The sequence below is a fragment of the Mixophyes fleayi genome, chromosome 6 (genome assembly GCF_038048845.1).
Source record: "Mixophyes fleayi isolate aMixFle1 chromosome 6, aMixFle1.hap1, whole genome shotgun sequence".
NCBI lineage: Eukaryota > Metazoa > Chordata > Amphibia > Anura > Limnodynastidae > Mixophyes > Mixophyes fleayi.
The window spans coordinates 133,768,546-133,796,303 of NC_134407.1; the positions used below are offsets into that span (position 1 = coordinate 133,768,546).

General features: G+C 43.5%; 1 long non-coding RNA gene across 1 annotated transcript; it reads left to right on the forward strand.

The window, feature by feature from the left end:
• Positions 1–5,557: 5,557 nt before the first annotated feature.
• LOC142160399 (uncharacterized) lies at positions 5,558–26,133 on the forward strand. The gene is made up of 3 exons (XR_012693202.1): positions 5,558–5,621; positions 13,766–14,000; positions 25,381–26,133. It is a non-coding gene; the product is annotated as an uncharacterized LOC142160399 (long non-coding RNA).
• The last annotated feature ends 1,625 nt before the right edge of the window (positions 26,134–27,758 follow it).

The window sequence follows — 27,758 nt, forward strand, 5'->3', positions numbered from 1 at the left end:
TATTCCCGAGTTTTTAAAAAATAAAAAAAAGTAAAAAAAAATTAAAAATTAAAAATTAAAAAAAAAATATATAATTATAACCAAATTTGCAAAACCAATCCAGCAGTATAAGTCCATTGGTACTGCAATATTAGCAAGTTCACACATTCTGCAGTATCTTGTGCTACATATAATGGAGACCAAAAATTTGGAGGATAAAGTAGGGAAAGATCAAGACCCACTTCCTCCTAATGCTGAAGCTGCTGCCAATAGTCATGACATAGACGATGAAATGCCATCAACGTCGTCTTCCAAGCCCGATGCCCAATCTCGTAGTACCGGGCATGTGAAATCCAAAAAGCCCAAGTTAAGAAAAAGTATCAAAAAGAGAAACCTAAAATCATCTGAGGAGAAACGTAAAGTTGCCAATATGCCATTTACGACACGGAGTGGCAAGGAACGGCTTAGGCCCTGGCCCGTGTTCATGACTAGTGGTTCAGCTTCACCCACGGATCTTAGCCCTTCTCCTCCTCCCCCCCCCTACAAAAAATTGAAGAGAGTTATGCTGTCAGCAACAAAACAGCAAACAACTCTGCCTTCTAAAGAGAAATTATCACAAATCCACAAGGCGAGTCCAAGGATGTTGGTGGTTGTCAAGCCTGACCTTCCCATCACTGTACGGGAAGAGGTGGCTCGGGAGGAGGCTATTGATGATGTAGCTGGCGCTGTGGAGGAACTTGATGATTGGTGCGAATCATAAAAGTTCAGGGTTTTTAATATATATTGTGGTGACCCACTCCTCTACGCAGTCCAGGTACATTTATTGGTGCGAATCATACAAGTTGATGGTTTTCTTATTATATATATTGTGGTGACCCACTCCTCTACGCAGTCCAGATACATTTATTGGTGCGAATCATAAAAGTTCAGGGTTTTTAATATATATTGTGGTGACCCACTCCTATACGCAGTCCAGGTACATTTATTGGTGCGAATCATACAAGTTCAGGGTTTTTAATATATATTGTGGTGACCCACTCCTCTACGCAGTCCAGGTACATTTATTGGTGCGAATCATACAAGTTCAGGGTTTTTAATATATATTGTGGTGACCCACTCCTCTACGCAGTCCAGGTACATTTATTGGTGCGAATCATACAAGTTCAGGGTTTTTAATATATATTGTGGTGACCCACTCCTCTACGCAGTCCAGGTACATTTATTGGTGCGAATCATACAAGTTGATGGTTTTCTTATTATATATATATTGTGGTGACCCACTCCTCTACGCAGTCCAGAAAGATACCTCGTTGCAACGTTTTGGACTAATAACTATATTGTGAGGTGTTCAGAATACACTGTAAATTAGTGGAAATGCTTGTTATTGAATGTTATTGAGGTTACTAATAGCATAGGAGTGAAAATAAGCCCAAAAACTTGATTTTTAAACTTTTTATGTTTTTTCCCAAAAAAATCCGAATCCAAAACCTTAAATCCGAACCGAGACCTTTCGTCAAGTGTTTTGCGAGACAAATCCGAACCCCAAAAATAATGAATATCCGGATCCAAAACACAAAACACGAGACCTCAAAAGTCACCGGTGCACATCCCTAGTTGTAAATATCTCCAATGTTCTTTTTATAGGAAGTGAGACTTCTGATTGAGTTCCCAGAACTCTTGGATGATACCATTCTTGAGCAGGTAGCCTAATCGTTGAATACCTCTCTGAGTCCAAGCAGCAAACTGACTGGACTGAAGTCCAGGTGAAAAGTCCTGGTTGCCCAAAAAGGAAGTCCAGGGGGATATAATTGTGGAGGCATTTTGGCTCGCCCTAATCTGCTTCTAACAAGAATGTTAGTGTGTAGATAGTGTGGGCCCAATAGTGTGACTTTGGGTATAGTCGTGAGCCATAGCATCAGGTGTAGTGGGGTTGACATTCCCTGATCTTCTATGATCATGTACATCATGCTTAAACCTTGGCCATCTGCCCCCCCAGACAAAGTCTCTAATCATACATTGCAGATTCACCAAAAAACACATGGGTACTCTAATTGGAACCATCTGGAAAACATATAATATCTTAGGAAGGAAAGTCACCTTCCCAAACTTGGAGAGTTTTAGCGTGGACCATGAATGCAAATCCTTGTGTGTTTTAGCTAAGAGAGGAGTGTAATTCAAACCGAATAATTTGGAGGTGCCATCCGACAAAGTGATCCGCAAACCAAGGCCGGATGCCATTTTAAGGGAAAGGAAGCCTTCAGGGAACCCCCTATATGTTCTGGCAGTGAAATATTAAGTGCAACCAATTTTGAGTAATTAATTTTGAAGTTTGCAAGATGGGCAAACTTTGTGAATTCGGTCATCAGGTTCGAGAGGGAGACAATTGGATTTGTGACAACAGCTAGCAAGACGTCTGCAAATAACGCTAGTTTAACCTCCATATGCCGCACCTGCACAATACGTATATCAACATTCTGGCAGATCAGTCTGGCCAGTGCCTCCATACAGAGAATAAAGATTAACTGTGAGAGAGGCCAGCCTTGATGTGTGCCGTTGGAGATCAAGACAGGGCCCGAAAGCATCCCATTGATCCTGATTTTTGCACTTGGTGATTTATATAGGGAAATAATCCTGTGCAAGTAGGGAAGGCCCATACCCAAATGTTCCAGTACCCCTCACATGCATCGCCAATTAATTCTGTCAAAGGCCTTCTCAGCGCCTGTGAAAAGGAGAAGCTCTTGGGTCTTAGACTAAAAAATGAGATGAATGATATCAATCATTTTGGTTGTGTTATCATAAGCCTCTCTATTAGGAACAAAACCCACTTGATCGGAATGAATTAAATTTGGCAGAAGAAAATTCAGGCAGTTGACTTTGAGTTTAGCAAATAGCTTTACAACAATGTTGAGAAGGGAGATAGGGTGATAACTTGAGCACTGGGATGGATCCTTTCCTTCTTTATGGATGACAGTGATGTGTGCCTCCAACACTTGACCAGAGAAGTAGGTTTTGCTGATACTGTGTTGAAAGCAGACAAAAGGATAGGAGATAATTTACCTTTAAAGGTTTTATAATATGCGATCGAGAACCTGTCCAGACCCAGACTCTTCCCCGAAAGTGATGATTTAATGACTTCATCCAGTTCCTCACCAGAGTTGTTCCAGCATCTCTTCAATTTCTTTAGTAAACCGAGGAAATTTTATCTCTTTCAGGTAATCTTTAATGGCTGCGGAGTCTCGAGCCAATAATGTGGGAGAGATATGAGACTCAAGGTACTATAAGTCTGAATAATAATTATAGAATGCCTTGGCAATGTCTTTATCTTTAAAACATGGGGTACCCCCTTTATTGTTAACTGAGTGAATATAAGTCTGGGCGCGCTGTTTGCGGAGGGATTTAGTAAGAAGTCTCTCTAGTTTGTTACCCCATCTAAAAAATGTAGTTTTACAGTTCCTGAAGGCAAATTTAGATTTATCATCTAGTAATTTGTTAAGCGCGCTGCAGGTGGTTTCAAGTTCTAGATATGTGTCAGGAGATCGAGAACTTTTGTGTTTGGTCTCTAAAGTAACAATTCGGGAAAGTAGGGACTCCTTGTAAGCCTCCTTTTGTTGTTTGAGGAAAGATCCAAGTTGTGTACACATTCCTCTAATGACAGATTTGTAGACCTCTCAGATTGTGATCTTGGAAGTCGCAATATTGTCGTTTAGAGCCATATAGTCATCGAGTGATTGTTGAGGTTTTACAATATTGGTCCTGCATCAATTGTTCATTAAGTCGCTAGGTCCATTGCCTGAGGGACCGGCCAAAGTCAAGGTAAGATATATGGGGGCATGATCTTAACCCACTATTTGCCCTATTCGGAAGTCCTAAAGGGGATCCAAATGTATCAAGAGTGTGTAGTATGTGTTTTCTCTGCCAGTTGGATGTAGGAGATGCCAAACATCCATGAACTCATGATGCTCATTGTCGTGGACATAGAGGGCTTGCAGTTATTTATAAGGGATAATTCATAACTGCAGTGTAAATAGGTTGTATCAAATGAATCCATTGATAAGTTAGTGTAAAAGTTAAAGACGCAGAGTCTGATGGAATTGTGTTTGATGGCTTTTTACATCCCAGTAGGAGGAGATAAGCCTGCCACTTTTAGCAGCTTCCAGGATGTTCGCTTTAGACACTTGAATAAACTTTGTGGTGCCAATCACAGCTGGAGATCCTGGTAGGCAGCATATGAAAGCCTATACAGGTATATAGAAATATGACCTTCAAAGGAAAATGTTGTCATAGTTCATATTTTGGGAAATCTGGATGGCACTCAGTACTGAGGGGCAAAAACCCCACAAGGGTCTTAAAACATAGATACCAACTACACAGGGAACAACCATAGTCATATGTATTTCAGGATGAGATTGGATATTGTTGTAATCTCATCATATTTGGTATTTAAACGTGCGGGAGATTATGACCGGTTTATTGAGGGGGGTGTTATTTCTCTGAGATATATCTGTGAAGAATTACCAACAGGTCAAAACTTTGGAAAAGTTTGAACAAACCTGAGGTGACACCCAGGGGACATTTCCGCCCCCAGATTAGCATTCACACTGCCCCTGTGAATGCCGTCCTAATTGAGTTTGCTTAAAAATCTGTGTTCTGATGGAAAAAACTGTCAGACTTTTGGGAAAATCAAGTTACATTGATAAGCTGTCCATCTTCTTAGCCAATTCCCCTTGGCCAGAATGCAATTCATGTAAGTGCAAATCTGAATGTAATCCTTTTTATTTTAAACTGTTTTTGCTGGTTATGTCAATATATTAATTGTTTATTCATTATTTTTCTTTATATCTGAATGCCCTGTATTTTCGTATATTAAATCTAAAATTTAATAAGTTGCGTCCTTGATACTCTAATGGATTCATTAGCCTGTTTAGAAGAGATTGCTCGTCCAGGTTAACCCTTGGAATGCCAGTGTGTGATTTGTTGATACATTTGATTAACAAGCTGTGTGTGCTTGTATTTACATTTGTGTAACAGTCTGGAGGTGTGAAGAGGTAACCCTGTGTGTGCTGGTGTGGGTCTTGCTAGTTTGTGGAACTAGAAGCCTGTGTGCCAGTGTGGGACAGTATATTGGGGGTCCTATTGCCCGTACCCAACAGGTGGTGACAAACCTTTAAGTGTCTGGGGGGGTGAGAGCGCTGTGTTTGGGGGCGATTCCGTAGGTCTAGAACCTGTGTGATAGGTGAGAGAGACTGCAGGCTGAAATTGTGTGTGACCTCATACAGCAAACACCCCAAATTCACGGCAGCTGGGAGCGTGTTCGTGACACTCATGGAAATTGCTCCTGGTTTTCCTAGTCTCTCGCAAAGGTAGCCTGGGACCCCGTCCCATCGTGTCTACTTGGGGATCAATAGCCCAATTAAAATCTCTGCCTACTACAAGGAACAGTGTTCCCTCTAAGCTGATCAATCTAGAAAGGAAAGAGTTAAAAGATCACTCTAATGAGGGCTCCACCCGAAAGGTTTGCATTCACAATCTGCAGGATGTTTCCTAGTAAGATACAGGTTTAACTCTATTTCCATTTCCAGGTTGCTCAGCTTAGAGGGAACACTGCAAGGACACCCTCTTTGTATTTGTCAATCAAGTCCAAGGTATGTGCTAGGAAAGCCGACTAACCCTGGTTCGGAGCGTATAAATTAACAAAGGTAAAGAGGTGACAAAATAGTTTTCCCCTCACCCAAAGGCCCCTGCACTCGCCAATTTTGATCACTGTAGTATCTGTGAATTGAAACCTCTGGGAGAATAGGATTGCCACTCCTTTAGATTTACCAACAGGGTTATTATTAAAAAATCCCATAGAGTAGTGGCGGCTACGAAGTGATGGGGCAGAATGTCTTTTAAATATACTCTGAATTTTGTCCCTTTATTTTACATGTTTTGCTTATGTTATGTCACGTCAACTTTTATTAATTGTTTTTATATTGTAAGCATTTTACTTTTTTGTACATTAAATCTAAAAGTTAATTAGTGCTGTCCTTATTGCTGTAAATGAAATCACTGCCTGTTTAGAAGGGATAGATTGCTTGACCATGCTAACCCTTTAAATGCTGAGGTGTGAATTGTGAATACATTTTTATACCACGGTGGCTCAGTGGTTAGCACTTCTGCCTCACAGCGCTGGGGTCATGAGTTCAATTCCCGAACATGGCCTTATCTGTGTGGAGTTTGTATGTTCTCCCCGTGTTTGCGTGGGTTTTCTCCCACACTCCAAAAACATACTGGTAAGTTAATTGGCTGCTAACAAAATTGACCCTAGTCTCTCTCTCTCTCTGTCTGTCTGTGTGTGTGTGTTAGGGAATTTAGACTGTAAGCTCCAATGGGGCAGGGACAGATGTGAATGAGTTCTCTGTACAGCGCTGCGGAATCAGTGGCGCTATATAAATAAATGGTGATGATGATGATACCAAGCGTAATATGTGCCTGCATGTACATTTGTGTCATAGAGCCTTGAGGGGTTAAGTGTTAACCCTTTGATTGCTGGTGTGTGCTTTGCTAACCTGTGTGTAAAAACGGAGTACTCATTGTGTGCCAGTGTGGGGCAGTATATCGGGGTCCTATTGCCCTTATTCAATAGGTGGTGGCAAAACTGAAGTGTGTGTGGTTGTGTGAGTTCTATTTGGGGGCGATTTAGCAAATCTGTAACCTGTGCGATAGGTGAGAGGAGGATTGAGTGCTGGAATTGTGTGTAACCCCATACATTTAATACTTCCAAGTCACATGTGCACAGAGTGCAGTTTGTGACTGGTAAAGGTAGTTAGAAGAGGTTTCCTGACAAAAGAGAGGTGATTTATTGTGGAACTGGTTGAATATATGATAAGATATTAAATCAGGGAGTGGCTAACGGTGGCTATCCCTGACAAGTTTGGGTTAGAGATTCTCTGTGTTGACAAAGCCTTCAACATCTAATAGATATGGGTACCTCGTTCAGGCATAGAAATATTATTAAAATATAAAAACTACAACCAGCTCTCTTATACAGTATAAGAAAACAAAGGCTCTAACAGGCTCAAGGGGTGTGCCCTCAAGCCTTTACGCAATGGGAGCAGGGGGAGGATGTTTAAAAGTTGTAAGAACAAAAGACCATGTTACTTTCTTCCCTCGCCAACTGCTAATTTGCACAGACAATAAGAAAAAGGCCCTATCCCTGACTAAAGGCTGGGAGAGAGGGCTGGCCATTGCTAGCCCTCATCCTTTCATAGTGCTGCTGAAAATGAGGAGAGTTGGAGGTGTTTAGAACACTTTTTGATTTCAATTACCACCCACTCATCCCAATTAGGCAGTTGTCATAAGAAATCTATTTTGCTGTTATAACATATTTGATTTGCAGACGGGTGACACTGAAGGTGGAAAAGCACTGCGGGCCGCCACGATAGAGGTTAAGGGATATTCTTTGCATTGCAGCTGAAATGCACAATACCACCCTTGTGGGAGCTATGTTCAATGCCAGGAAGGGGGTGCAGTCTCCAAGGCCTAGACACAAGTGCTTATAGATATTGTAGGGGCTGGTGTAATGTAGTGTTGTTCTGTTGCCTCCATTTCACATTCCAATCCAAATGTAATAAAGCTGTGACCTTTTTTCGCCACACTCAAGTCTCTCTCTCTCTGTTATTTCGGAGTACATGTTGGCTAATGACATTGGGGATTACATTTATTCTTAGAGAAATAGAAAGGTAGTATATCAGTTTACAAAAGGATTAACTCTTGTTGAGTGCAAGGATTGCTGTTTAAGGATTGGTAACCACTGATGTTAGGAAAACCAGTGATACCATATGTGAAACAAGATCACTTATTACATGCATTGGTAAACAGTGCTTGCACATGTGTTGTTGAGGGAAGAGATGTTTGGCAGACAGTAAATAGTGTCCCAAAACACTGGTTGTCCCAACAGTGTCCCAAACACTGGTCTTCAGTAGTGTATTTTCATTAATTGATTCATATAGTACAGTTTAACACAAGGTCCTGGCGCTTACCTGTGTTGGGAGGCTGAGGCCCGGGAGCTGAGAGAGTGGAGGAGGAGCTTGTAGCCTAAGGCAGTCCTGCCTTTCCCCAGGCGCTAAAAACTACATCCCCCAGGAACCCTGAATCTGATGAGTGGATGTGATATAGGAGCACACTCCCACAGTACCTGGTGGCACAAAAGAATGAGCATGGAAGCAGGGAGAGAGAAGGATGTTTGACAATAGAGAAGAATACTGCTATAGAGGAAAGTACTGTAATGAAGGAGAGAAGAGATCAATCATAGAGGAAATGGCAGGCATTGAGGAAAGTGCCATTGGTTCCAGTCTGAACTGGAACTATTGAAGTATTGCAGAGACTGCTCCTCTTATCATCCTCCTTCTTATAGTAGGCTGGGACAGCATTAACTATAGTTGATTCCATGAACTTATTAGGATAACCTATTGGCGGATGCTATGAGCCGAGGTCTTGAATATGCTATAGCGGAATGTGAGAAGGAGGTGAATCCAAACATTTATAAACGCAAACAGGAACGTTGGCTTATTAATGTAATAGGATACAGTGAAGCATATATACCTTGCAGGATACAGGATACAAGTTTGTAGCTGTTGCAGGTGAACAGGTATACAGATATATGCAGCAAGTCTTATGGAACACAGACACAGCTTGTATTAGATATACAGTCTCAGTAGAGGTTATGTACCTCACAGCCGTGTAGTACATCTATTTGTTTATATGCAAGGCAGACAGTATTTTTAAGCTGCACATGCATGTAGCATCTGTTATTACCCTCTTCACACGCAGCTTCTAACACGCTGCTTATAACAGACTCCTACGCAGCACAGCCAGTCACAAATGAATCTTGCTCGGATATCAGTAACAGGGAGAGAGCTGGGAACTCAAGAAAGAAGCTGCACATGCGCAGTAACTATGCGCAGACTGGACCTGGCGGTGCACCACTTCTGGTCCCTAGACCACAGGGGATCACGAACCAAAGCGCAGCGCTCTCTTCAACAGAAATTTGAGAGTTAATATATTAGTTTAACCATAGCCGTAACTAGATATTTTAGTGCCCTGGGCAAGAGAAAACACTGGCATAGATGCTGCCTCTGAGCAGTTGTGCATCACTGGTGAGGCCTAGCCTTCCTACTGTGTGGATATGCCTAGCCCTTTATTACCACAATATCCACCACTGTGCTGCTTTGTCCTACCTGCTTTTGTAATTTTGACTACCTGGTGCTGCTGCTGGTGTCTTAAACTCCGCCGCTGCTTGGCCGGATCCTGGAATGTTGTATTCCTGTTTGGAGAAGAGATAGTTATTATTGACCTCCTGGGAAGTTGAGCAGTGCGAGAACAATCTAGGTCTCCATCACCTTCAATCAGCTGGACATTAAATCAGTAGCTTTTTTTATATTTAATCATCCCCAGAATTTAATTGACAGCATTCACATTTAATAAATGACTATCCTAGCCACGGTGCACCAACCAATGACAGGTTTAAGCCTTCCTGGGCATTGATGAGTACTACTAGAAGTTCCTGCTCCATAGAGCACCATTGCTAGACTGACCTGACCACAAAAAGATTTGCCTGAGCCTTGGACTGGACACTACTGTGTGAGGAGGCTTTCAGACATCTGCAAGTAGCTCTAACCAGGGCACCAGTACCAGTGACTGCTGACTTCAGAAAACTTGATATGTATGGATGCTTCCTTTTGTGGGCTAGGAGCTGTTTTGGTCCAGTTGAGATAGAAGTGTAGCTTACATATACAGGAAGCTGATGGTGTGGGAGAGAGTATGTCATATGTAGGATCTCGAAAAGGCACAGCACAACCTATATGTATGAAAGCTTACAGTAGTGGCGATACAGATCTCACCCTTAAGCCGTAGCCAGTGGCGGATCCAGGGGGGGGCGATCGGGGCGATCGCCCCCCCTAGCAGGGGCTTGCTGCCGGCGGCTGCACACTATGTGCAGATCCGTTCAGCAGAGAGAGTTAGGGAGAGAGTCCTGCCCAACTGAGCAGCCGGGCAGGACTCTCTCCCTAACTCTCTCTGCTGAACGGATCTGCACATAGTGTGCAGCCGTCAGCAGCCTTAGGTGTCAAAAAGGGGGCGGGGCTAAATCGCCCCCCTCCTAAATCACCCCCGGTACAATTAACTTCTGGATCCGCCCCTGGCCGTAGCAATCATCTATATCTATCATTATACCATCTGAAAGAGATACAACTCCTAAGAGGCGTATCTGGTGATGTGTATACATCTAATTATGTTGCTCTTAGGTGAACATGCCATTGCTGTATTCAACTTGCCCCTTTTCCGTCTATTCACGCATAAAGGGATGAATGTCTCCTATATGCAAAAATCTGTATATGGATGCATACTTCTTTTGCATGCAGAGTAGAGAAATGAGTGCAAGAAAAGTGATCTATGTGCAACACTAAATATGGCCCTATGACTATTAACTTATAGCCATTTCAATTAAGTTGTTTTCAGCTATAACCTCCACACCACACACATATCAGGTCCTGTTCCTGCAAAAAGGATCCTGTCACCTGACAGCTGACAGTCTCTTTTCTGCTAGCTTCTTATCATGTAAGAATTGTTTATGGGTGGAACAGTGAAGTTACATGTTATAGATGGTATTCTAAACATGTCAGCAACAAGTATTCAGTGAATGGTAACTGACAATATGTTCCTCTGTTGTGCTGCCAGCGATGTACATTCCACAATATCTTACATAGAAAGAGAAATATTTACCAACAAACTCCACTTTCTCATTTATCTTGTGTAGAAACAAAATCTGCCATCAGAAAAATGTTCTCCAATTCCTACTGCGTTATCCAAGAGACTGTAGTTCTACAGATTTAAACAAGATAAATAATAACATTTTTCTCAATCACGTAGTAAATTTATGTTTTAAGGTTAAAATGCAAATTCGTTTATATAAGACAGCTAGAAGTAACATATTTAAATAATGCACAGATTATAGACATACTGTCATTGCCTCACTAACTGGCATACTGCAAACATTCTCTATTGAAAAATCATTACAAATTAGGCCATATCCTTGATATAACAACCCATGCCCCTGGCACACCCATTTCAACCACTGAAGGCCTGGGGGTAAATTTATCAAGCTGCGAGTTTCCGACGGATTTGAATAGTGGAGATGTTGCCTATAGCAACCAATCAGATTCTAGCTATCCTTTTGTAGAATGTACTAAATAAATGATAACTATAGTCTGATTAATTGCTATAGGCAACATCTCCACTCTTCAAACTCGCCGGAAACTCGCAGCTTGATAAATTTACTTCCTGGACTCTTTGCAGAAGATAGGGACTGATTGCGTTTATGCTATAGGCGAGATAGGAACATGCCCTTTTTTTGGGGTACTGTGAAGCAGTGAGAAGGATTGATAACTCTCTGGCTAGAATGTAAGTCACTAGTCCCCAACCTTTCTGATAATGTTGTGTGAAGCAGCACAAAATGTATATTTTTTTCTGTAAATATAGACATTATGTTTTCCATAACTCAAGAGAAATAGTTAACATTATTCTTACATTTAGGGGCGTATTCAATTGTTCCTCCGGCCGCCGGGAAAATGAGCGCGTTAAAACTATTACTCGCTGAATTTCATCTTGCAGCTCAGAAATTCAGCGAGTAAACTACCGTATTAACGTTTTTTACGCTCAATATTACCGTATAAACGGTAATAGTTTTAACGCGCTCGTTTTCCCGGCGGCCGGAGGAACAATTGAATACGTCCCTTACTGTGCAAGTAAAAGAAAGGTATTGACGTCATACTTGCCAACTCTCTTGGAATGTCCAGGAGACTCCCGAATTTAGTGTGAGTCTCACGGATTCCCGGGAGAGTGTGGCAATCTCCCGGATCTGCCCACTTCCTAGTGAAATGGGCAGATTTAGGTCCAAAATGCCGCTATTCACCGGGAATCGCGGCGTTAAATGACGCATTTATCGTCATTAAGTCACGGGGGCGGGGCCAAAATGATGCAATTTTCAGAGCCTCGTCCCCTGCACGCCCACCTTCCCCCGGCAGCAGGGCCGGATTAAGGGAATGGAGGCCCCTGGGCTAAGGAGGCCTCTATTCCCCCGTGAGGCCCCCCTTGTGAGCCGCCTGCCGTCCCCCTGTGAGGCCCCCCCCAAGCGCTTACTTTCTTCTCCTGTCACTGTAGTCCTCCTTCCGCGGCTCGCTGTAAGCTCCTTACTGAGAAGATCTCGTGAGAGTGAGACTCATAGTCTCACTCTCACGAGATCTCCTCAGCAAGCAGATTACTGAGGGAGGAGGACTACAATGACAGGCTCAGCAGCTGAGTACTTTCATGGGCCCCCTGGATGCCCGAGGCCCCTGGGCTGTAGCCCAGTTAGACCTCGGGTTAATCCGGCCCTGCCCGGCAGGCTCCTGGACCATACTTGCCATAAGTTGGCAAGTACGATTGATGTGTTATCGTCCATTTTCGGCAAAAAGAGAGACGGTTCTGCCATTGATGAAATCTCAGACAGAAAAAAATGTCCCTCCTAATCAAAACTCTCAAGTATCTCCCATTCATTATATCTTTAATTTGCATAGAATGCCACTGGCATAAATGGACTGCGGTCAAAGGAGAGAGGAAACAAATAAAGAGATGAACAACAAGAAAACTCTTTAGCCCATTTTGTTTCTGACACGCTACAACTTTATAAACATCAGTGTGTTTATGTTGGAAGTTAAAATTTGCAGAGAAAGGTTAGAGTTTCCAAATATTTCTTACAAGTAGCTGAAAAAGGATTTTCCCAGTCCCTTTTTATGAAATAACTTCACTGTACCAGATAGAAAAATGTTAGTGGACAGGAGAAAGAAAATATAGTAAGTAAATGTGAAATTGGTATAAAAGTTTCATACTGTATATGTCTGGACTTGTAGCGTTTCATATTTGGAAAGGATTTTTTTCATACTTCCTCACCTTAAGTTAAGTTTTCAACCATGAAAGAAGAGGCTGCAAAAGTCAGTGAGGTGAAGTTGTAGTATGATGCCATTGTGTAGACAGCACAACTTCAATACTGAAGAAAGTGATGCAAAACTACAGCAACACTGATACGTGATTCACTCCCATACCCCTCATAATAAATACATGTATAATTCTCTGAAGCCAGATGACAATCCATAACAAAAAATAGTGACCTCAACGAGTGAGGAACTGTAACAATAATTTATTGTAGATCAAAATGAGAAAGACCATACACCAGACCTTTAACATTTGTGTATGCAAAGAAGGTTAGTATGGAATAAATTCCTAGGAAATATCTCTAAACATCTATAAGAATGCCCTTATTAATATTAGTCCAGCTTTTCATGAAATAGATAATATGAATAAGGATAGTTGGTTTGAATTAAGATCACCCTATTTGGCTAATGATAATTTATCTTGAATCAACATGTCACCTTTCAACTGATATTCCCATTGTACCAGAATTTTATATAGTACCCAATACACAAAATGGGACTAAACCTCCCCCAAAGGATATCTACAGTGGCCTGCAATGGGTGGATTATAGAAAATGTAGTCCAACATACTGATGAAATTGTATCTACTGTAGTTATGCATGTATCCCCACAGCTGTCATCTATGAGTTCTCAATGCTGGAAGTTGTTAGCAGGAAAATTCTAAGGCAGCCCCAAAGGACCTGAATCCCTATTTGTTGGCTGTCTCTCAATTCCTGGCGACCAGGAATTGAGAGATAAGAAGTCTATGTGGAGCAGCCATCGCTCTTTATTTTTTTCAGCTGGATCATTTGCAGGAAGACTCAAGAACAAGCTCCACTGGGAGCACCCCAAGGTGAAGCCACAACAGCCAACACACAGAGGCAGCAGGATCAACTGAACTGGCGCATTCCAACATCCCAGGATCCTCCCCACAAAAGCCAAGTGATAGGAGAGGAAACCCAGCTATCGTAGGTTCACTGAAACAGACTACAGTAGGAGACGCTACTGTGTAAGACTACATCTTACTCTTGCAAGGTATTTGAGAACATATTGATTGATCAAGTGCAGGGCCGGACTGGGACTAAAATTCAGCCCTGGCATTTAGGGTACACAGGCCCACCCCAGTCCCAGCAAGAAAGAAAACATGTGCCGCCGCGCAGCGGCGGCGCCGAACAGGGAGTGACCTCATTGTGTTTTGGGTGTGGCCAACATGGGGCATTGATACATACATTATAAAGATACATTACATTTATCATTTTAGACAAATACACAGGCACTACTGTTAGAAGCACACAGCTTTGCCTTCACAAGCAGTACGTTGTGAAGTTGGACATACCTCCCAACTGTCCTTGCAGTCGGATCAAGTCCTAACTAAGTGAGACAGTCACCCAAATTCAGGACTGTCCCACAGATTCAGTACAGTTGGCAGACTGTCCTGCTCTCTCCTACCTGTCTTGGTCACTTTCACCACTTGTAGCAGCTGGTTTCTTTAGCTCAGTCTTGATCCTGGAATATTGGATGCCCTATTTTGAAAAAAAAAATGGGTACATGAGATTTAGAAAACTCCCCGGTGTTAAAACAATAGCACTCACATTTTATAATTAGGCCTACCTCCAGTCCCTACAATAATAATATTCACATTTAATAAGTAGACCTATTTCCCTCCAACCAGCCCCAACATTAAATTAACAGTATATCCATTTACTCAAAACATATTTCCCTCCCTCCAAACAGTCCCAGGAATAAATTAAATAGCATTAAAGTTTAATAAATATAGTCATTTTCCACAACCATCCCCAACAATAAATAATTCATATTCACATTTAATAAATAGCCCTCCTCCCCAAAATTAGCCCCTTATTTAACTGATAGCCCTAAACCACCCCAGCATTAAATTAAAGGTTCCTTCACCTCACCTTAAATAATTAGCCCCCACCCTCACTCAACCATTAAATAGCCTACCTCCCACACTATATTAAGATCCTCCCTTCCCTCACATATTATATTAAAATACTGCACGCGCGCACACACACGCACACTATATGAACATGGCCAAATGCACACTATAGCAACATGGGGCCACACAGCCACACTATTAGCCACACAGCCACACTATTAGCCACACACACTATTTGCCACACAGACACATTATTAGCCACATAATTTGCCACACAGACACACTATTAGCCACATAATTTGCCACACACACACTATTTGCCACACAGCCACACTATTAGCCACACACACTATTTGCCACACAGCCACACTATTAGCCACACAGACACACTATTTGTCACACAGCCACACTATTAGCCACATAATTTGCCACACACACACACTATTTGCCACACAGCCACACTATTAGCCACACACACTATTTGCCACACAGCCACACTATTAGCCACACAGACACACTATTTGCCACACAGCCACACTATTAGCCACACATGCTATTGGCCACACAGACACGCTATTGGCCACACAGACACGCTATTAGCCACACACACTATTTGCCACACAGCCACACTAATAGCCCCCACACACACTATTTGCTGCACAGCCACACTAATAGCCCCCACACACACTATTTGCTGCACAGCCACACTAATAACCCCCACACACACTATTTGCTGCACAGCCACACTAATAGCCCCCACACACACTATTTGCTGCACAGCCACACTAATAGCCCCCACACACACTATTTGCTGCACAGCCACACTAATAGCCCCGCACAAACTATTTGCTTCACAGCCACACTAATAGCCCCCACACACACTATTTGCTGCACAGCCACACTAATAGCCCCCACACACACTATTTGCTGCACAGCCACACTAATAGCCCCCACACACACTATTTGCTTCACAGCCACACTAATAGCCCCCACACACACTATTTGCTGCACAGCCACACTAATAGCCCCCACACACACTATTTGCTTCACAGCCACACTAATAGCCCCGCACAAACTATTTGCTTCACAGCCACACTAATAGCCCCCCCACACACTATTTGCCACACAGACATATTACACAAACACACACAGACACTTACCTTACTTCCAGCAGCAACACTCAGCGCGCTGCCAGGCAGAAGGAGAATCAGTGACAGCCGCCTATGCGAGCAGTCACATGGGACAGCACCACGTAACAGGTGCCATCCCATGTGATTTCTCTCATAGGCGGCTGTCACGGATTCTCCATCCGCCGAGCAGCGCGCTGAGTGTTGCTGCTTGGCGGACATGGGGACCGGCCCCTCTGGCCATCGGCCCTTCTGGCATTTGCCAGAAGTGCCAGATGGCCAGTCCGGCCCTGATCAAGTGGAACGTTGTTAAACACTTTCTCTGACTAGATCAGATACCCTGGAGTTTAAGAAGTGAGATATTGACACTATTTTCTACAGTGTTATTTGTTTAAAGGCCTACATTAATCTAAATGGCAAAGATGGGTACACCTTAGTCAAATAGTCATTTTCAGGGCTGCAACGGTACCTTGAGAACTATACCCAGGCATTAGATGGTAACGAAACTCCTAGTTGTGTATGTATGTGAGTGACTCTACACTATTGTTACTGTTACAGTGTTAGGTTGAGGACTACAATTATTAGGACATGGACCCATGGTATTGCATTGTGCATAGATATCATTAATTATAATCAGTACATTACGTAGTGTTTTATATAGTAGGATTACAGTGAACAGTTATTCACTGTGATAGCATGATAGCAATGCTCAATATTTTCCTGAATATAGTCAGACATACAGTAGCTTGCATTTGGATAGAGATAATGGATAGACTCAACAGTGAGGAGTAATCTTCCCTGGTCCCACTGCCTGTGTTGAAGTCAGCTTTCTGTTTACTAAACTCCACAGTATACTTCACATGCTACTTTTTAGCTATAATGCTAGTGTATTGTGATATTACACTTGTATTTTCAATTATGTGGAGGACATACAGAGTAATGTTTGCTATTGGCCCTGTGCTCAAATTATACATTTGGAAGAAAATAATACACTGCTGATGCAGCCAGTTCACATTTTCCCACTATTTTTATTTTATTAGTTTTTCGTACATTTTTCATGCAGATAATACATTTCTCTGCTTTGTTTTCCATTGTTTACACAACATACTTATATGTGAAGTAGAAACAGAGATGTCAGAGAACATTAGAATAATCTATCAAGTCCTGTCAGCTGCATGTTGAGTGTTGCAACCAGAACTTTCTGTAAAAAGAGAACAGAGCTTGGTGTTCCAAAGTTTGGATTACAGTGGTGTGAGACTAGTTAGGCACAAGATTTGTGTGGTGTTTTTTCCACATGTAAACAAGTTCTAGGATGGCCCCCTGCAGGTTTAATGGTGTGCTACCAGGGCCGGATTAAGGGAAGGAAGGCCCCCGGGCTAAGGGTACTGTGAGGCCCCCCCCATGTGGCCCCCCCAGCCATGAGGCCCCCCCTATAGTCTCACTCTCATGAGATCTCCTCACTAAAGAGATTACTGCGTGCTGCGTAAGCCTTACAGTGACAGCAGGCAGCTAACAGCATAACATTTGCTGTTAGCTGCCTGCCATTCTCCTTGAACAGGTGACAGTCGGACCCGACCCGATGAATGCCGGAGGGCCCCCAGCTGCTCGAGGCCCCTGGGCTGTAGCCCCTTTAGCCCTATTGTTAATCCGGCTCTGGGTGCTACAGGTCCAATTACCTGTAAGTGGTATGAAGAGGTGTACAATGATCTGCCTGGCTAGTATATTATGCTTTCCTTTGCCACCATGTATCATTAAAAACATTATATTTTAGCCACCCCCTTCCATAAATATAAGCGGCTTTATGTAAAAGTAAAGTAGTGGGATTGAGCTTTGCGTTTGTTAAGCACATACAGCTCCACAATAGCCAAAGGGGCTGGCTGGGCTGGAGGGCCGGTCCCATAGTGGGCTACCTTGGGTTGGGTCACTGGGCCACCTGCATTTTTTCCTTTAAAATGTTCCTAATAGGCTGCTGAGTCGTATCTTGCCCCCAAGGCAAAAATTTGCCAGCCCTCTCCCGGTGCTACATACACATGTGTCACCACCTAGTAAGACAAGTAAATAGCAGATACATAGTTTGTTTCCGTGGAGCACTGAAAGAAATTGGTGTATGTTATTATCTTTTGTTTGAATATCTTTTTGAGCGGAGGAGTCTAGTGTGGTAGGCTTTGTTTTTCTGCTCTAGGTCTGGTGAGGTTACCAGAAAAAAGTGGTGGTGGTGGAAATAAAGGTAATATATGATTTTGTTGTGATTGGCTAGGTATTAAACTGTACCAGATGCAGGAGAAAATGCAAATTATGCTTACCATTAATTCATTTTCCTTGAATACACCCCAACAACTTTTAAAATGAGTAAGTAACTCCTTTAGTTATGTAGATACAGGTCCCAGACAATGTATAATATAGCTCTTCCCTTTCCTCCATGTCTATAATTACTTCCCAAGCTGTCGCTGAAACGTAATAAATTAAATAAAACAACATGGGTGGGAATTTTGGGATAATAACTACAGAAGTAGTGCAGAATGTACATCCTGCTGCTTTGCACAATTCTGTACCCAACTTCACAATGCTTCAACTCTCCCACCAGAGGTAACTGCCACTAGGAACAATACTTTAAAAGTAATCCATCTTAGAGGTACTTCTTGGTACTTCTGTCAGTGTTTTGAGAACTAAATAGAGGTTCCATTAGGGCCATAAAAGGTCTGACTGAGGGATGGATCCTTTTTACTGCTTGAAAAAAATCAGTTCTGAAGCTAATTTGGTATTGAAGAAGGATACTTATTGCAGAAACCTGAGTGTGGCTAAAGCAAAAAGTATAAAATGTGTGGAATAATCATTGAAGTTGGATTCATTTTAGACTCACACCAAGCCACAAACCTTTTCTATATACATTAGTAAACTGTATATGGATTCTTCTTCCTTGCATGTAAGAGTGTACTGATTCTAAAACTGCTTTACCCCTGAGCAAGTCCAGCTCAATCTCCAAGCCATTAAAGCTATGTTTTTAATATTGATATAAGACTGGACCCTGGTGTAACATATTCTCCTAAAGTGGTAAAGGCTATGGTTTTGTCTCTGAGCATCTTCCAGGTGTGGCAAGAAGGGCAGTTTTGCGCTCTCTGTAGTATGCGCTTCTCCTAGGCTTCTCCTAAGTTAAGAGGAGGGGTTTGTGGCAAAAAGGCAGAGACCCCGTAAGGGAGAGACTAATTATTTCTCCGGCAGTCTGCAGGTTCATGCTGCCGACAGGGTTAAGTCATCACACTTCCCTACACACAGAGCACCGGATCACAGGTGGAGCACATAGGTGTAGCTATCTCCCCAGATAGTCAGTGCTGGGGAGATAGATTAAAATAATTGGATTTGTGTTGTGGGCTGGGTGTTCGATGCCTGACAGTGGCCAGTGACTAGTGAGGGGATCGAGTGTCTAACTAAAAGCAGGGTCACATGGAATTGTAAATACTTGCATTTGTGTGATTGATAGAACTACAAGAGTTGCTGTCTGTACCATACTGTCATTCCTGACAGGCACGTCATTGGAAAAGGCATGCCTGTCACACATTGGAAAAGGATGAGAAAAGCTAATACTTCTGCTTTCTCCTTCCTGATTATCTTCAGAACAGGAGGAATTAGTAGAAATGGTGTGAAGATGTACCCTATTTGGAACATCCATGGGGCTGGTAATGCATCTATTCCTTCTGTTTCTGGGATTCTGGGTCAAGAAAGAAATCTGGGTACCTTGGCATTCTGGCATCTCGCCATTTTGGATCTGTCTGTAACTGAGGTAATTGGATACTATGTTCTGATTGTTCTGCTTTATGTTATGCTGACATTGCCTTTACATTCCTTTATGCCTAAAACATAATTTTCTACCATCATTGCTCTGCTTCTGGTTCCTTTCCCATCGATTTATGAAGGCCATCAAAGTCATGTTGATTGACTATACTCATTTATTTTTACTTAATTGATGACGGAAATGTTAGATTGCTTTCTCAACTGCTTGTTTCCAAGATGTTTACATGATGTTTCTTCTCCTTCTGTGACCATACACCTTTTGCTATTTCTTCTAGACAGCATGCTGTTGGGATTAAAAGCCCACTCTGGCTTTGAAAGGGACATTCTTTTTCTTTTGAGTTGTGGACTTTGCCACCACCTGAGAGATTCCTTGTTGGTTCCTGGAAAGCTTGATGTTATAATTAAATAAAATCTGTCTGTGATTCTATTTCTCCAAGAGCCAGAAACCCCTCATGTGGCATCTTGCCCATAGGACCACCCTCAATGACTATTTCTAACTATTGCAGATGTAAACATTCTGAACAGTGCATCGCTGTAGTCTATACCAGGTAAGTCCTGCACTACAGAAATAAAATAACAAACTACTACATGACCTACCTAAATAGAGACAGCAAGAGACATGCAGGAAGGGGAGGAGCTGAATTATATACAGTTTGGGGGAGTTTTTTGTTTGACTTGTCTCTACCTAACTAAAAGAGATACCTATCCACCGTAAAAGCTGCCATGGAGGAGTAAAGAGGAAATAAAGGGCTAGGGTTAGGTTATTCTAACATTGTTGAGTAGAATAGGTGGTATGAGAAAAATGTGGTTAGGAGTGTGTCAGTGAGAGAGGAAGAAGAGGTAAAATTGGTTAGTGGTGTGTTGGGGTGTAGGTTGTAAGAAAATGTAGGGTGTAGCATGGTAATATAGAAGTATGTGGTATAGGCATAAAAATTGAATGGTAATGAAGGAAGAATAGTGTACAATAATATAATAAATTAAATACAAATAAAAGTAGAAATAAAATGAAAGATTCATCTATTTATATAAATTAAATACTACAACTATAAATGACCAGTAAACTCAGGAAATAGTAAAAAAAATATATATAATAAATAAAAAATGTATTTAAAACATTAGAAATAAATGAAATAACTTAAAGCCTGAAAAAAAATATAAATACATTACAGTATCAGAGAATTATGCATAATTAAATAAAAATAAAATAACAATAAATAGATGAATAACCAATAATATAAAGTATAATATATGCTTATTCAACATAATCCTGAGCCCACTGAAGAAGCAAGTCAATATTAGTTTATTGCGGTGGTTCCCAAAGTGTGCGCCGCGGCTCTCAGGGGTGCCGCGGCACTGTCACTGGGGTGCCGCGGGCCAGCCAAAAAAAAAAAGAAAGAAAACAAAAACTTACCAATCCGCGTGGCGCCGGGACCCAGCAGACTCCTCTCTCCCGCAGCTGTCACTGACGTCATTCAGTGACTGCTGCGGGAGAGAGGAGGCTGCTGGGTCCCGGCGCCGCGCGGATTGGTAAGTTTCTGTTTTCTTTCTTTTTTGCCTGGCGCGGGGCAGAGGAGGAGGGGGACAGATGGCAGACCGAGGGCAGAGGAGGAGGGGGACAGATGGCAGGCAGAGGGGGACAGAGGGCAGAGGAGGAGGGGGACAGATGGCAGACCGAGGGCAGAGGGTGGCAGAGGGCAGAGGAGGAGGGGGACAGATGGCAGACCGAGGGCAGAGGGCAGAGGAGGAGGGGGACAGATGGCAGACTGAGGGCAGAGGGTGGCAAAGGAGGAGGGGGACAGATGGCAGAGGAGGAGGGGGACAGATGGCAGACCGAGGGCAGAGGGGGGCAGAGGAGGAGGGGGACAGATGACAGACCGAGGGCAGAGGAGGAGGGGGACAGATGGCAGACCGAGGGCAGAGGGTGGCAGAGGAGGAGGGGGACAGATGGCAGACCGAGGGCAGAGGGGGGCAGAGCAGGAGGGGGACAGATGGCAGACCGAGGGCAGAGGAGGAGGGGGACAGATGGCAGACCGAGGGCAGAGGAGGAGGGGGACAGATGGCAGACCGAGGGCACAGGAGGAGGGGGACAGATGGCAGAACGAGGGCACAGGAGGAGGGGGACAGATGGCAGACCGAGGGCAGAGGAAGAGGGGGACAGATGGCAGACCGAGGGCAGAGGGGGACAGAGGGCAGAGGAGGAGCGGGACAGATGGCAAACCGAGGGCAGAGGAGGAGGGGGACAGATGGCAGACCGAGGGCAGAGGAGGAGGGGGACAGATGGCAGACCGAGGGCAGAGGAGGAGGGGGACAGATGGTAGACCGAGGGCACAGGAGGAGGGGGACAGATGGCAGACCGAGGGCACAGGAGGAGGGGGACAGATGGCAGACCGAGGGCAGAGGAGGGGGACAGAGGTCAGAGGAGGAGGACAGAGGGCAGAGGAGGAGGAGGACAGAGGGCAGAGGAGGAGGACGAGGACAAAGGGCAGATCAGGAGGACAGTGGAGGGGGAGAGAGGGCAGAGGAGGAGGGGGACAGAGGGCAGATCAGGAGGACAGTGGAGGGGGAGAGAGGGCAGAGGAGGAGGGGGACAGAGGGCAGAGGAGGAGGGGGGACAGATTGCAGACCGAGGGCAGAGGAGGAGGGGGACAGAGGGCAGAGGAGGAGGGAGACAGATGGCAGACCAGGAGGACAGAGAGCAGACCAGGAGGACAGAGGGCAGAGGAGGAGGACAGAGGGCAGATCAGGAGGACAGTGGAGGGGGACAGAGGGCAGAGGAGGGGGCCAGCGTGACAGAGGGCAGAGGGGGCAACGTGAGAGGGCAGTGTGCCTGGGTGCAGAGGGGGCAGTGTGCCTGGTTGCAGAGGGGGCAGAGTGTCTGGATGCAGAGGGGGCAGTGTGCCTGGATGTAGAGGGGGCAGTGTGCCTGGATGCAGAGGGGCATTTTTGCATACAACTAAATAAGTATTTCTGTCGTGACCTAAATACTTATTACAACTTTTTGACCCAACTACCTCTAAAACAGGACTGTTCAGTAATTATTTTGGAGGGGTGCCTTGAAAAAATTTGGAGACTCTAAGGGTGCCGCAAACTGCAAAAGTTTGGGAACCACTGGTTTATTGCCATGTATTTTCTTATTTATTTTTTAAATCTTTATATTTTACTCTGTATTTTTTAACCTAAACACTTTTTCTACTTTGTCTGTGTTTTTAATATATAAATTTATAAATATAAATATATCTATCTATCTATCTATCTATCTATCTATCTAAATATCACAAAAATGCAGTTGTTGTCAGCACTTATCCTTAGCACTGGATATTTGTGTGTATCTGGCAAAATGAAAGCATGAGGTATTGGTTCATACCAAGAAAGAAGAGAAAAGAAAAGTGAAGTGAAGGGAGGAAAACAAGGGGGGGGGGCACAGAGGGGTTTAAAAATGAGGGGGGGGGGCACCGAGAGGTTAAAAAATGGGTGAGGGGGCACAGAGGGGTTAAAAAAGGGGGGTGCAGCATGACAAAGAGGGGTTGAAAACGAGGGGGGGCAGAGGGGTTAAAAATGGGGGGGCAGCATGGCACAAAGGGGTTAAACAGGCGGGTAGCATAACACAGAGGGGTTAAAAAATGGGGGGGCAGCATGGCACAGAGGGGATAAAAAACGGGGGGCATGGCACAGAGGGGTTAAAAAATGAGGGGGGCAGCATGGCACAGAGGGGTTAAAAAACAAGGGGGGCAGCATGGCACAGAGGGGTTAAAAAATGGGGGGGGGGGGGCCAGAATGACACAGAGGGGCTAAAAAACGGGGGGGGGGGGCAGCATGGCACAGAGAGGTTAATAAATGGGGGGCACAGAGGGGTTAAAAAACGAGGGGGGGCATGGCACAGAGCGGTTAAAAAATAGGGGGGCAGCATGGCACAGTGGGGTTAACAAACAGGGGTCAGCATGGCACAGTGGGGTTAAAAAACGGGTCAGCATGGCACAGTGGGATTGAAAAAGGGGGGGAGCAGCATAGTATAGTGTGATGAAGGGGAGCCAGGTGAAGGGGGCAAAAGCAGCATGGAGGGCGCAGTGTGATTATAAGGCATGGTGATGATGAATATTACATTATTGTAATATTGGAGCTGGAGGAAGGCCTAATTATTAATCAAGGGTGGTATTGATTTAACGCCAGGGTTGTTTGGAATTATCTAAATGTAGCCATTTTTTCCAAATAGGGCCCCCAGCATTCCAGGATCCAGACAAGCCGCAGCTAAAGAAACATGCAGCCACAGGTGGTGAAAGTGAGAAGAACAGGTAGGAGAGAGCAGGACAGTATGTGAAATGTTGTGATTCTAGTAGGGACAATGGCAATTTTTGGTGAGTGTTGTGCCCAATGTAAGGTGCAGGCCAAGACTGAACTCTTTGTGTACACACTGCATTCTTTGTATACTACACTGTGGTGCTAGATGTCCTGAAAGTCAGGAGTGCTTGGACATATGTGATGCTCCGGCGAATTGAGAGCCTAGTGATTTTGTGTTAGCCACGCCCCAATGGCGCATTTGCCACGCCCCCAAATGCATGACCACACCTCCGAAAAATTTTGTGGCGCCGCAATTTTTTTTTTAGCTTACTCGACTATAAGGGGGGCCCCATGAATTTGTTGTACCGGGGCCCTGAATTCCTCTTGGCAGCCCTGACTGGTGCTGTCATGAACAATCTGTTTCAATCAAAGTTTTTTTTGGGGGTGGACCCTCATTAGTCTGCTGGGGTTTCTTCTGTAGCAGGCACAGGAACAATGTAGAGAAGAGGAGATATCTGAAGATAGGTAAGTAAAGAATGGTGTAATGCTGGGGGGGTGTAATGCTGGGGGGGTGATGCTGGGGGGGGCAGTGTGATGCTGAGGGGGAGCAGTGTGTTGCTGGGTGGAGGCAGTGTGATGCTGAGGGGGAGGGCAGTGTGATTCTGGGGGGGCAATGTAATGAAGTATGAAATAGTGTGATGCGGGGGCAGTGTGGGCAGCAGGGTGGTATTGGGCAATTGTGGGTAGAGGGGTGGTATTTGGGCAGTGTGGGCAAAGGGGTGGTATTGGGGCAATGTGTGGAGAGGGGTGGTATTGGTGAAGTGTGGGCAGCAGGGTGGTATTGGTGAAGTGTAAGCAGCAGGGTGGTATTGGGGCAAAGCCGGCGAGGGGTGATATTGGACAGTGTGGGGAGAGAGGATGTATTGGGGCAGTGTGGGGAGAGTGGTGGGATTGAGGCCGTGTGGGAAGAGTGGTGGGATTGCGGCGGTTTGCTGCAAGAGTGAGGGTGCTATTGCTGTAGTGTGGGACTGGTATACCCGATTTCTGTAATTGGGGTTACTGTAATGTGAAGGGGCTGGATTGTGGGGGAGTGTATCACTGTAATATAGGGGTATGTATGGTTATTGCTAATTGCTGGATTGTGTGGCTTTAATATACTATAAATGTTATATATTTTATTGATGTAATGGGAATGCTAATCATGTGCTAGTTAGGAGACATAGGCCCATTTTGTAAATGTGAATGCTATGTAGATTTAATGTTGAAGCTGGTTAGGGTGTATATTACTTGCTCGGTGATGAATAGTAACTGTGCATTTTCTAAACAGGTAAAGCACAAAAACCTGGCGCAAATGAATATGAAACTTCAATCAAGGGTGATAGTGAATCAGTACCTGCAGCTGCACAGACCTGTGGGGTCTCACAATAAAAACCAAAAAATATAAATGACAGCGCTGGAAACTAGATACACTAGACACCCAATAATAAATCCGTGAGGTAAAACTGCAATGTGATTTATTCAATGTATAACAACATATGAAAAATATCATAAAAACAATAAAAATTGAGCGGTAAATACACTTGGTGGAATATCACTGACCAAACAGTAAGTATAAACTAACTGCAGCACACAGTATAGCTACAAAGTGCATAAACTTCAATGAAGCTGAATAAACATCAAATGATGTATATAATGTGAAGCTGGTAATATTGAAACCAAAGATATAAAAATTGTGATCATACTGCTTAAATGAATCTCCAATGACTCAGCTAAGAACAGAGTAGTATTCCCGAAGTATATGATGGTGTGGCCACACTGAAACTGACCGGTAAGGTCAAACCGAACAATTACGGAATAATGGGCTCCCCTTGATTGAAGTGCTGGTATCTGTTTCAATGAGATTTAATACATAGTTCCCCAGAGCTTTAGCAAAGAATAAATTGCAAATATTTACCGTTAATGAACGGTCTTCTCCTGCTCTGGAATATCCATCTCACCCAGCAAAGTCTCTGATGTCCGCAATTGCGAATATAATCAGTGAACACGGTCCCGTCTTAAGAAAGGGGCACACGGCGTTAATAAACAGTCTTCTCCTGCTCAGAAATCCCACTCAGCACAAAGTCTAATGTCCGCAGCTGCGAATGGAATCAGTCCCGTCCTTCAGAAAGAGTACACGACTGTGAGAAACAGCCGTGAACGTGACCAAGAAACCGAGATTCGTTGCTCCAGATGGTGATAATAGCTGAGCATAATAGGGAGAAACCTTAAACATATCTTGCACAAGGCTCACATTTAATTAGTGCAGTAGCTGAACGGCACAGTGATATCCAAGTCTTACGTAACCTGACGCGCTTCATCACCTGTGGGTGATTTCACCCCCAGGTGATGAAACGCGCATATGTTACATATGCACATATGTCTAGTGTATCTAGTTTCCATCACTGTCATTTGTTTTTTTTCATTTTCTAAACAGGCCCCAACATTCCAGGATCTGGCCAAACAAGAGCTGAGCTTAAGAAATCAGCAGGTAGTGTGAACTGCAAGAACAGGCAGGAAAGAGACTGTTTTGAATGTGGTGGGACTGTCTTGCGTACTAGGGCTAATAAATGTCATACTACCAAAATCCCACAGACCCCCTGCCAATTGCTTCAAATTTCTACACCACCACTTCTAAATTTCCACTTCGAGTACTGGTTTAAACACTGTTAAAATCAGATGCACTCACCTCCCAGGTATAGGGGCTTACATCTAGCAAGGGCTTATATATATATATATATATATATATAAGCCAGTGATGGGCAAACTATGGCCCACGGGCCAGATCCGGCCCACTTAGAGGTTCTATCTGGCCCGCCAATATTTTAAAAAATTTCATTCAAATATGCATAAAATTATTAGGGCCGACCCTGTGTGTCAGAACCTTCATTTTTATGCCTTCCCAGCTATTTCCTCCATTACACTTCATCCTCCTTCCTAAAAGGACACTTTGTATGTCAAACACCTGCCTGCCCCCTAATGGCTGAAAGTCATGTGAGAAGAGATGGGCTGGGCCATATACTAAGGCGGATTTCGATTGGCTGCTGTGTTGTCAGTTAGTGGCTCACCAGAAAGACGGATCTGCAACAACCTGCTGAAATAAATGTTGTGTCTGTACGATCGCTGCACTTATAGAGGTAACACTGCTATATAACACCCTCCCATCCCATTCAAAAAATGTGTATTATATATTTTGATATTTGAGTTTTTTAATAAATTATATTGGCCCGCCTAAAGTTTTTCTTTTTTATTTGGCCCGCTCCTGAAAAAATCTGCCCATTACTGATATAAGCTATTTAATTTATGATATTGTTTATTATCAGAGTTGTATTATTATTATTTATCTATTATTTATTTGTGTATTTTTATTCAATTTTATTTCTACTTTTGTTTTTATTATATTAATTTGTTTTATTATTGTACTCTTCAATTTTTTCCTCCATTATGCACAATAAAATTTATGCATCTGTATTATATACCTGTACCACAGTCTTTTCCCACAGTTGACAACTCAACATACCACTACCCAATATCTCCTCTCACTGATAAACTCCTAACCACATTCATCTATCACCCAAATGATCTGTCTGACGCCACTATATCATAATAATAATAATGCACTATCCCTCTATTTCTCCTGCATCAGGTACAGTTTGATACCTAGCAAAC